Source organism: Tachypleus tridentatus, chromosome 2, assembly GCF_004210375.1.
Source record: "Tachypleus tridentatus isolate NWPU-2018 chromosome 2, ASM421037v1, whole genome shotgun sequence".
In the NCBI taxonomy this organism is placed as follows: Eukaryota; Metazoa; Arthropoda; class Merostomata; order Xiphosura; family Limulidae; genus Tachypleus; species Tachypleus tridentatus.
Genome location: NC_134826.1, coordinates 72,616,059 through 72,629,070, shown reverse-complemented (window position 1 = coordinate 72,629,070; position 13,012 = coordinate 72,616,059). Strand labels below are relative to the sequence as shown.

The 13,012-nt window shown below is 35.8% G+C and overlaps 1 protein-coding gene across 2 annotated transcripts in view; it reads right to left on the bottom strand.

Annotated features, from left to right (window-relative positions):
- Window positions 1-13,012, bottom strand: part of LOC143244214 (homeobox protein cut-like) — a 316,853-nt gene that overhangs the window by 258,360 nt on the left and 45,481 nt on the right. The window contains exon 1 of one of the 2 annotated variants that reach the window (XM_076488464.1): window positions 635-773. The exons of the other annotated variant lie outside the window; for it this stretch is intronic. The gene's annotated coding sequence lies outside the window, so the exon portion shown is untranslated. Of the gene's footprint in view, window positions 1-634; window positions 774-13,012 lie in introns of those variants that run through there. 2 annotated transcript variants of the gene reach the window in all.

Here is a 13,012-nt window from a genome sequence, read left to right as displayed (position 1 = left end):
TTACATTCCAGTCGCTTTGAGACGGAACGAACGGCTCGTGACAATCGCCTATACATATTTAATATCGAGATATATACTTCATAATTACAGTTTGGAAGTCGATGACCGAGCACCATCACCTTACGCAACTCAAGGAATTGGAAATTATTAGACAAATCAAATATTCTGTACTTAAAAAGTTTCAGTCTAAATAAACAGATATATAGACAGCATTTAGTGTTTGTAATGAACACAATGCTATACAATGGGATATTTGTAATGTCTCTACCATGAATATTGAAACCCGCTTTCTTGCGTTGTAAGCCCGAAGACTTAACGTTGTGCTACTGGGGTGGGGTATATAGAAACACCCCCTCAACGTTTCTTTGACTCCTATTTTGTTATAACTATCAGCTGTTTATGGACAATCGTTACAATATAAACTTTTTTCTGAAGACTTGTTACAATATCAACTGTTCTTTCGTGCTTATAAATGAATATAGATAGCTTTATTTACCATAATCTGAGTTCGATTTACTCCACTTTGCACCTGATTCTAATGGTAAAATGTGGTTTGGAAATGCAACTTTTACTTCGTATTGCTTAAAAAAAAATTGAAATACTGCGCTAAGAAAGAGTATACAGAAATGTTTACCTCATTTAGTCACTAGATGGTGAACTGGAGAACCTTATCTGGTCCAGGATGGACACTTCAGTTCCTGTATACACTGTTATAACTACTTCCCATCTGACATGCGAGATCCGCTACTTTACCATAAGACAACTCTGTATTTATCTCTTTCGGTATAAGTAGACAACAGTCTTTCAGTACTGCAGGTTTTTATCGGCAAACCTGCCAACATTTTACGGGTAGAAGCGGCTAACTGAAACACGCCCACCCATGTCAAGGTCTAGACCTAAGCCTAACACCAACGAGATATCCTGATTCTAAGTAGAATAACCGGTCTTTCAACGGTTTTGTTTATTTTGAAAGAAAGCGAGTATTCGTATGACACACACTCACCATATACAAGTATTTGTTTTTAATATTCAATATTTTGTACTTATGGATGGCGTTAAAGATTAAAGAAACTGGTGAAAGAAAACTAGAAGGCCAGCACGGCTCTAACAAAAAATAAACCTTCGCTTCGCTCTGCATCGAGATTTAGGCTTTGGAGACATGAGAGGATCAGGTCCTAGGTAAACCTTCTGGACTGTTGTTGTTTGTTGAACTATTTGTTTGATTTTTGATAAACTGGTTTGAACGTTCTTTTGTATCCTATGACTACGTTCCTTTCCAGGACCATGTCCGTTTGTTTTGTCTGATCATATACTGGTTTATATAGTTGTTTTTTAGCCCTTCATGACCAAGTGATTAGGGTACTCGACTCGTAATCTGGGTGTCGCGGGTTCGAATACCCGTTACACCGTACTTTCTTGTCCTTTCAGCCGTGGAGGCGTTATAAAGTGTCGGCGAAGCTCACTATTCGTTTGTTAAAAGAGTAGCTCAAGAGTTGACAATGGGTAGTGATAATTAGCCGTCTCCCCTCTAGTCTTTCACTGCTAAGTTAGGAATGACTAAAACACATATCCTTCGTGTAGCTTAGCGCGAAATTTAAAACAAACAACCGTAGTTATTTTAGCTGTGTAGTTGCGTTCCGTAATATATTTAGATTTACCCATAATTGTATTATCTGTGTGAGAAAAAGTGTAATGTGTTCAATAGCAATTTTAATTGTTAGCGTGATGTTGTCTTCTTGGTTTTGTGGGTTTTGGTGTTGTCTTGTGAATTCGTAATGAATACTTTAGTTACTTCTGTTATTTGAGGTGAGGTAGTGGGGAAGAAAACCCTATAAAACCGCAAAATAAAAAGCTGAAAATTTTGTATGTACCCCTAGATGAACCTAATAAGCCTGCATATCAATTTAGGTGAAGACCCATCCACACCCTGCAAAGTAACTACATGGACACATAACAGACAGTACTGTTATACGTATATAAATAATACGAATCTCATACATACGATAGTATCATTTGATACCACAGCATGTCGTAACAGCAATAATAATGAATGTAACACATTATTGGTATTAGCAAAAAGAGACGAAACATGCTTATGTATGTATGTATATATAAACTGTAATTTTACTACAGATAGGCAAAAGGTAAGCTAATAATTAGCACGCTGGACTGTGAAGCCTAGTGTCCAATGTTCGTATCCTGTTAAAGGACCATAACAGTTGACGCTTTCTCCTGTTGATTACTTGTTTTCCTTCCTGGTCTATCAATCTCTAAGAACGACTCTAGCGCACGTAGCCTGTTTAGTAACTCTCCACAAACTCCCGTAACAAAACGTACATATTAAAAATATTTGTTAGAGAGAGAAGGAGCTCGATTCTGTAATATTCAAAATGTTCTAAGAAAGTCACACTGAAACAGCGAGGTCACCACAATAGCGGGTTAAGATCTTAGTTTCCACTTCTTTACACAGTCTTTGTATTTTTGTCTAACATTTCGTTACCAAGTTTGTGGTCAACAAAACAAACGGACAGAAAATTTCTATGATAATGGTTCCGTTAAAATACTATTTTCAACCATACACAATTGTCATTATTTGTTACACTGTTGGCAGTCAATAATTGAGGTAATATGAAATTAAACATAATTGTATAATTTATCACGAACTTTAAATTATTTCCACTATATAAGTGTGTTGTGTATAATGTTTCCAGAATAAATATAAAATTATATTCACAACTTAAACTTATCAAAAACACCAATATTCATCAAAACAATGAAACAACCTTTACGCAAGGTTACCTAACTATTCACTTAAATTTCAGGAGAGCACAGCGCCACCAGACGGAATTATAGTGAATGATTAATAACTCTTCTGGTTGAAGCGTGAAGAAGCTTTAGTTAATGGGAGAAAGTTCCCGTCAGCCAGTATTTCCCAGCCAATTATTTATAACACAATTCTGCTGTGCCCACGAACGATCAAAAGTACACATAGTGATGACGTCACAATACGTATTTTCAGTTTCATTTATTTCGTTTCTGAGTCTGCTTAACCACTGAAAATAAATTCTCTGTATCTCATCTTCAGATTCTTTGCTTATCAATAAAAGTGTTAAAACCCATACCAGCCGTTCTGAGATACATTTTTATTTCAAGCGGGTTTCTCGTCCTCAAAATAAATTCTCTATTCAAGATGTTGACCTCCAAATGTTTTAACAAGAGACGAGCTGGGTGTATATATGTTAACGTGGAGCTCACAGAAATAATTTGTGCCATGAATATTAATTAAGTAATCTAAAGGGGCTAATGAGTCATCAAATTGTTTCACATTCCTGGTCCAAGCGGCAAGTTTACAGATTTACAACACGAAAACCCGAGGACCGATTCCCCGTTTAGAGTTTTCTTATTGATAAAGTATTTTTATTACAGTTTTTACGGTAAGGAAGCTTAGTTTTTACAACAAATACGACGTTTCGGTCCCCGGTGTTATCAAGTACACAAATGGTGGCACCTGTTACTTACTGTAACATGTGTAAATTGTGATAAAAAAAACAACCTTCTATTGGTTATTCTTACAAGTACCAGTAGCAACACCGAGTTTTTCGTGTATTTCGTCAAAGGAAATTCATGACTGAATGTACATATACATGATTAATAATACCCTTATAGATAAGTTACGCGATTTGATAATACTCTTCTAGGTTACGTTACGCGATTTGATAATACCCCTCTAATTACGTTACGTGATTAATAATACCCTTATAGATAAGTTACGTGATTTGATAATACTCTTCTAGGTTAAGATACGTCATTTGATAATACCCCTCTAATGAAGTTACGTGATTAATAATACCCTTATAGATAAGTTACGCGATTTGATAATACTCTTCCAATTACGTTACGTGATTTGATAATACTCCTCTAATTACGTTACGTGATTAATAATACCCTTATAGATAAGTTACGCGATTTGATAATACTCTTCTAATTACGTCACGTCATTTGATAATACCCCTCTAATGAAGTTACGTGATTAATAATACCCTTATAGATAAGTTACATGATTTAATAACACTCTTCTAGGCTAAGTTACTAGATTTGTTAACACTCCTCTTATTAAGTTGTCCAGCCGGAGGCTCTGGCTGACACGGGCTACAAATCGTGTTTCGATACTCGTGTTGGGCACAGCACAAGTAGCCCATTGTGTTGCTTAACCCTAAGTAACAAAGAGACGGATGCGTTATTGGTATCACTTATTAGGTGGAATGTTTACATTTTAATAGTCAACAAATTACTTCTGTCTTCTGGTTCTGGTTTCGTTCCTTTAAGATTAAGTATTAAGATTTAGATGTATAAGAAAAAATCTTAAGCCTTAAATACCATGATTAACAGTAATCTTTACTGACCTATCAAGTACAAAATATAAGTTTCAAAAAATGCACAAAATATGAAAGAAAGTTTAACAAAGAAAAAAACATCAGATACAATGGTAATTAATACAAGTAAAGTTTAGCTAAACACAAAATTCAGGTTCGAAGTGTTTTCTCAAATTAAAATTTTCCTTCACTTTATTATTATTTAATGTCTTGACTCTTGAACTGTTTTGAACGAAGACCAAAGAACAGGTCCATAAGACCGGTCCCCCGCTGGTACAGCGGTAAGTCTTCGGATTTACAATGCTAAAATCAGAAGTTCGATTCCCCTTGGTGGACTCACCAGATAACCCGCTGTGGCTTTGCTATAAGAAAAACGCACACACCCATAAGACACCCATACGTTCTTTCTATCCAATTCAAAGTGTTTCAGTTTTGATATCTAATGAGTGTGCGTCGATACTCATTGAAGAAGGATAATGTTGGCAAAAGAATTAATTAGATGTGTTTCGTAGCACAAAAAGTGAATGTTCTGCAGTGGTTTTTGAAAAGTTCTTGTGCACGTTTACATTCATTTACTAATTATTTTTAGTATACAATAAACACATTTTTTTAGTGAAGTTAACTGAGTTACATTATGTCAGGAACATAAATAATTATCCTTCAAACTATCAAGTTTGAGCCTCACTATCGATGTAAAATAAAAGACAAAAAAAACACAAAAAACTTGAATTATGCTGGACTGTAAATTCAAGAATATACGTTCCCTAGTGGTACAGAGGCATATCTGTGGACTTACAACGCGATGGGTAGAGCACAGATAGCCCTTTGTGCTTAATTATAAACAAACATCAGGAATATATGGTTCGCATTTCGTTATCTCAAAAACGCGTTATGTATTTTGGGGCCGTGGGTGCATTATAGGAATGACAATTAGATCTCACTGTTCGATTAGAGTAGCCGAAGAGATGACGGTAGGTGCTGTTAACAAGCAGCTCTTTCTCCAATCTGTTAATTTAAAATAAGAGAGAGCTAGCTCATGCAGATCTTATGTAGCCTTGCGCGAGGATCTGGAACAAACTTAAAATTTCGCCAACTCAACAACAAAAGTTTCAATTTGATTTCTGTTTTTTAAATTGTCTTGTTTGTGTTTATCTTGAACGTTTTTGTTTTTTAATTACATACAAAGCTGACTGTAAATAACAATGTATGCTGAATTGTTTTTAAGTTCTGAAAGCCTGGGAGTTTGGGGTTCAAGATTATTTGTCGAGGTTCAGAAAATTCAAAAACAGCTTTTGAAAATCAGCTAAAAAAAAAAAGAGAGAGAGAGAGAGAAATCAAAACCTTTGAATCTTTCCGTGAGACGACTACTTAACCCCTAAATTTATAAACAATTTGTATTTATTCTGTAACATTGTATCTTTCGGATATTCTGTGTGTTGCACTGTTGAATGAAGGTACACTCTGTTATATCTTTATCACTATTCTGTTTGTGGAGATGCACGAGCTTCCATCCCCCCCACCCCTCTTCCTCCCTTGAATTTCATGAGGAAACTCATAATTGATAACCTTATGTTTCGGGAACATAAACATATGCAAAGTGGAGACGTACAGGTATATGGGAGAATGCTTATTATATTCGCCAACACACGCTACATACGATAAAAACCTTCAACATTGGTATACGTTATGCTTATAAAGCGAGAAAAAAAAAACACTTCCCTTCATTTGTACGTAAGCACACAGGTACATAGGCATTAAGCCTTCTCTTTATTTTACATTCTATTACGGAGATAATAAAGTAATATTTGCCCCCTCGACTCGTATTCTTGACGTAATGAAAATATCTAATTAATTACAACTTCTCTGCTGAAAATGAAAAGAGACGGGGCGACACAAAGTCGCCAAACACACAGAATAAGTCACAAGTATCGTTGGAACCACTGTTGACTCTAATAAAATAGCAACTAATAAAAAGTATAGCAATCTTTCAGTTTCTATTTTCGGTTAACCAACTGGTAATTCCACGCTAGTCGTTGCAAGTTTGTACAAATAATCATTTGAAAAACATGCAAATTAATATCAAATAGTTGACTAATTCCACCGGATATTGTGACGGATATAATATCATACATCTATTTTAATATTGATGTTTAAGTTCAATTGATATTTAGAAGTATACATAATTTATACTGTTAAATTTATGATGTGAAATTCTTGTTTATTCACTAAAGTTGTAGAATATAATGGAGTGTAGGACTCAACAATATGTGCAGGTGAACAATAGACATATTGTTGTGCAAGGTTAAAATTATCCTCACGGCTATAAATATGACAAACGAGACGCGCCAAGAAACTATATATATTACTGATTTGCTATTGGTGTATACAACTATGAACCACGGAAGCTATAACTGTGATAAACGCTTATTAGTCGGGAATTTCAGATATTTGATCACGAACGCTTATACATGTGACCTGCGAATAAAGAACAATACAGAGCTAGCTAGCTTCCCCGTCAAGTGAATTGTATCTATGTCAACTCGAAACTGATTGATCATTGTCAACCTTTTATAGGGTATCAAGAACGTTTTAGACCAGATAGAAGACTCAGTGCTGTCTGTCTGTAAATCTATAGTACACATATTATTTGTAATAACCGTTATTGTGAATTATTACTTTTTGCATATCAAAATATATATGTATTAAAAAAGAAACTGTACGCATCAATCTTGTTGGCAAGTATCATAAACTGGTTACATATCGACTTTATTTAACTTCAAAATCTACATTAGAATTAAACTCAGTTTTATGTTATTTAAAATTGCAATACGTAATATTTATGTTAGAAATTTTCAAAACTTTGTACAAAATTATATGCACTTTCCGGTCATAATCCAAAGATCACGACGAATTTTGCCTGTGGAAAAAGCACCCAAAAGCGTTGGGGATATCCAATCTATCAGACAAAATCCAAAAAGGATGCAAGAAACCAGTTAGCAGGCACAGAAAATTAGTTAAGGGTTCAGAATTGAGTGATTATACCTACAACATCTCAGCTCAATGTTTGCAACCTTGTATATATAAACGACATATGCCTGACCAAAGCGACATACGGAGAAACAAGCAGACAGAGATTTGATGAATTATTTCTAATACGTAATCACAACATAAAAACATTAGCTGTCAAAGTAAAGATTTTTTCTCTTGCGTTTACTTATAAAAGGCCCGGCATGACCAGGTAGTTAAGGCATTCAACTCGTAATTTGAGGGTTGCGGGTTCGAATACCCGTCACACCGAACATGTTTGCTCTTTCAGCCGTGAAGGTGTTATAATAAAACGGTCTATCCCACTATTCGTTGGTAAATGAGTAGCCCAAGAGTTGGTGGTGGGTGGTTTTGAATAGCTGCCTTCCCTCTAATCTTACACTGGTAAATTAGGGACAGCTAGCGCAGATAGCTCTCGTGTAGCTTTGCGCGAAATTTAAAATAAACCAAACTAATACTCATAAAATCACGCTACTCTTTCTAAAACACATGTAAACACAGAAATTCAAGAGTAGTCCGGTCTGATGTAAAATTTGACAATACATAATCATGCAGTTACATTCTGTAACTGTAGGGGTATTCGGTATCGTGGCTCATCCAGTCAGCAAAGATCTTTCTCCATTTTTCTCAGATATTCCAGTTAAATTGTTTATAAAGTGATTTCTGATCGAAAAACTTATTTTACCTATGTAATATAACAAATAAACTGTGGAAACACTGTTCGTTATATCCCACCGGTACAAAATCCCCTCCCACATGGTAATAAGTACATCTGACTTAAATAGTTCAACTCCACTCTCCGTAAATGTTTAGTAAACTTAATGGAAAACACTTAAACCATATCGTTTACCGGTAATAGACTTCAAATTATGGTTCACTATCACGACCCTACCAACTGATTAAGTACACAAGTACACTTTTAGTTTAGGGAATTTTGTTTAATAAAACGTCGGACCGAACATAATCTGTAATTCTAGTGTTAGCAAACGACAGCTGCAATACTGAGAAAAACAAGACACTAACGGTAGTTTTAGTGTTAGCAAAGGACAGCTGCAATACTAAGAAAAACAAGACACTAACGGTAGTTTTAGTGTTAGCAAAGGACAGCTGCAATACTAAGAAAAACAAGACACTAACGGTAGTTCTGGTGTTAGCAAACGACAGCTGCAATACTAAGAAAAACAAGACACTAACAGTAGTTCTAGTGTTAGCAAATGACAGCTGCAACACTAACGAGAACAAGTCGCTCGTGAATCCGTAAGGACCGTCAACGTGAACTCTGTTAAGTGTTGAACTCTTAACAATACAATACCTACTAATTTATTTATTTATTATTATTTTACATACGAAACAGCTTAGTTTAACATTTTCAATGAGTGAGCGCCTCAAAATTGTTTCCCATACATGAACTTATTAACGCATACTCAACAACGTAATATCTGCCTTCACTGTCTTGTCAAATAATATTAATTACAATATTTCAAACAGTGTCACGATAATAATAATGCCCTCTAGCGTCATTTGTCAGAATATAATCAAGATGTGTACTTAATCATTAACAGCTTCATCTTATCCATTGTCACCGATTATTGAATACGTGACGTCATCAGGTGAAGTTAATTTGTGGTTGTCTCTCTCTAAACTTTCAAAACATACTCTGCTGCGTTTATGTCAACGTTACATAGGCAAGTTAGAAACCTGTGTAAATACATATATCTTTATCTGGAACACCACCTCAATTGTTCAGAAGATTTATGATATATCGTGTTGACTAACGTACGAAGCTTTCCGAGCTATACACGAGACTTAAGTCAGTAAACTACCAGTGTTACGTACGCTGTAGCCAGTAAACTAATTAGCTTCTAAGTTACCCAATAACAAAGCAGCTTCTGATAAAATAACAACACTCTCAGCTAGAATACGAGTCGATACATAAAATAACAGTTCATATAAGCATGGATATAGGTTGATATATAAAAATATTAGCTCTTTATTAAATCGAATATGGGCTGATATATCAAAATATTAGCTCTTTATTAGACCGAATATGGGCTGATATATCAAAATATTAGCTACTTATTAGACCGGGTATAGGCAAATATATAAAAATATTAGCTCTTTATCATACTTTTTAAACTTGGAATAATTATTATTATAACTAAAAATCGAACTACATTTAAGTGAAGCGCCAAGCACAAGAAACAACAAACAAAAGTCATAATTCATGATAACAATATTGTTTAGTGTCTTGTTTATTCTCCCGTGTAATCAGCGTCTTTGGACACTTACTAATGAAGAGCTACCTAAGTGGAACACGACAATATACGACTTGAAATTTATTCTGTATTAAGTAAAGATCTATTCTTATACTCTCAAACCTAACTTAAACACGATTTAATTAGATACAACCATTCCTTACGTGATTATGTCACTGATGTCGTGTCGGTTTACTGGTTGAATGAGACAACGGGTCACGTGGTAAATGGAGAACTTTTACAAGATTAAATATTTATAAAATAGAATTCAACCATTCCATTATACTGTTCTTCTTCATCTAACGTTCCATATTTTTAGTTTTTTCAGACCTTTACTTTGGTATTTCTATTCGCTTACAGTAAGTAGGAAGATTTTCGTTTGTTATTAAGCACAGAGCTACAGAATGGGGTGTCTTTGTTCTACCCACCATGGGTATCGAAATACCGGATACTAGCGTTGCAAGTCCGCAGACATACCACTATGCCACTGGGGGAAACTGGGAAAAAAAATACAAAAAGATAAATGTATTAAACGTTTTGTGGTTTTCAGATGATTTGTTCTTGTTTGTTTTATTAAGGTTAATGAAAACCGGACCAGGAGTGGTTTAATGGCTGGTGCACCTAAGTAAAAGTTGAAATGAAGGTCAAGAGTTCGAACAAGTGATCTGCCACGGAACACGTTCCGTATTTTCATTTGTGGGTGCGTTATAAGAGTGATAGCCAATTCCGCTTTACGATTAATAGTAACCTCTGAAGTGGAGAATTCTACTGACTGACTTTTCTTCCTCTCATATGCAGTTATAAATCAGGGACTGCTGTGCCTGACCCTTTAAGTTTTTGAGTTGGCCGTTTACCCCATATCGTTTATCGCATATATTCTGTTCAATTCGAAAGAATCAAACTGTCTTACGTATAATCGCTTATTTGTAATTAGTTTTTCTTCGGAAAGGCCCGCCATGTCCAGGTGATTAAAACACTCGACTCGTAATATGAGGGTCGCGGGTTTGAATCCTCTTCGCACCAAGCCTGCTCGCCCTTTCAGCCATGAGTGCGTTATAATGTTACGGTCAATCCCACTATTTCTTGGTAAAAGAGTAGTCCAACAATTAACGATTGGTGGTGATGAGTAACAGACTTCCCTCTAGTCTTACGTCGCTAAATTAGGGACGGCTAGCGCAAATAGCCCTCGTGTAGCTTTGCGCGAAATTCAAAAACAAACTTTGTACGGTATTTCGTGAGATTCCATTTAATATGCGAGTCAACCGGAAAGAAATATTTGCTATGACAGCAGCGCCACCTAAAGGTCAAATATTATAACCAAGAGATAATCACTTCTACGAATTTGTTTGTTCTACGAGCTCAGGATTCCAACGATCAATATGTAATAATGTTCTGCAAAAGAAATAATTGAGTAAAGTCACAAAATAAATATACGAAATTAATTACTTAAACCTAGCCCAACAGCCAATGATAACGACTTTTAAATCTGATCTGATCCTAAGCAAGTCTTGTTAAATGGTCCTTATCACGCTTCCACACTAAAACAAAATGTACGGACTGAGCAAAAACAAAATACATTTTCCATTACCTTAATGATAATGTTTTGTTTGTTCGTTGAATTTCGAGCAAATCTGCGCCAGCCGCCCCTCATTTGCAATTGACAACTGGAGGGTAGGCAGCTAGTAAACGACACTCACCACTAGCTTTTGGGCTACTCTTTTTAACAACGAATACTGGGATTAACCGTAAATTATAACGTTCATACGCCTCAAAGAATGGATATGTGAGGGAACTGGAACCTACAGGTTGCGAGTCGAGTGCCCTTACAACCAAGCCAATGATAACGCTAAATGAATTATTTCAACTTGATGGCTACCAACAAGAACCCAGGTACAGAACAGCTCCACATGGTAACAGATGTATGTCTACCCATCCAAGTGACCTCACACATCCATAAATTCAAGCAACGATATAGCTGAAACACGTAACACGTGGTCAAGAACTGGTATGTGTACAGTGCATATATGTATATAAGATATGTATATAAGGTGTAACGTATCCTTTAAGGACGTTATGGGACCTTGTAGTTGCCACAAGGCAATAACATTAACAATGTAGTAACTCATTTTGAATATATTTTGTGACGTAATAATACTAGTAAGAAAAATGACCACAAGGTTCCACTGCTGTTTGTAGTTAAGCACGAAGCTGCACTAAAGTTTATCTGTGTTTTGCCCACCAAGAGTATCGAAACCCGGATTCTAGAGTTGTAAGTCCACAGATATATTGCTGTGCCACTGGGAAGTTTCATATATTATTATTGAACAATCAAAACTATGTAACTGGAGACCAAAACTTGTAGAGCGGTTAAAAGTTATGGGGAGAACTCATTGCAAGCATTAATTTTTTCTTTCCACAGTTACAGTAAAATTCACAAAATGTACCGCTGCGCCCGGTAACCCCTCTTTGACACAGAATACTAACTTCAAGCGATGGACACTGGCGTAGCCACTCCGAACTTGTAAACACACACACACACTCACCCCTTTAATTGATCGATCCAACTCTATTAGTTATTCAACAGTGAACGTCAAACGTCACAAGCGTGGTTAGTACTTCCATAACTATATATACTCTGTCTTCCAAATAACCCTTTAATTAAGTACTGCTCACTACCCCAGAAACGTCTGGTGATTACAATCTTTGTCGGAACTTTTGTGTCATATACATGTATGGATGCGGGTGTAGAAAGGAGGGGAGATATGTGAAACATTAACTAATTCAACGATAAAATGTTGAATTAAATTATTACACTTTTGTTTTGTATAATATACACTAATGATGAACGAATAAAATCTACATTCAAATAAGACTGTTATTACATTGTGTGTTTTATTTCAAAGCCACATCGAGCTATCTGTTGTGATATAATGTATTATAACACTATAGGTTTCAATTTGGTTATCCGTTTGTTTTATTTATAAATATAGGCTGAGTTTCCTTTATTTTTAAGAAACGACAGCTGTAACACACAACACCATCAGGCTAAATTCTTTGTTGTTGTAGGGTATGGCATGGCCAGGTTGTTAGGGCGCTCGAATCGTAATCTGAGGGTTGCGGATTCGAATCCCTATCACACCAAACGTGCTCGCCCTTTCAGCTGAGGGGGCGCTATAATGTTTCAGTCAATCCCATTATTCGTTGGTAAAAGAGTAGCCCAAGAGGAGAGGCAGCTACCACCGCCAACTCTTGTACGACTATAATTGAATAGTGATATCTGACCAAGACTCTTATAGAGTGTCCATGACATCAAAAAACGAGGCCGTTTTTTTCGGCAAG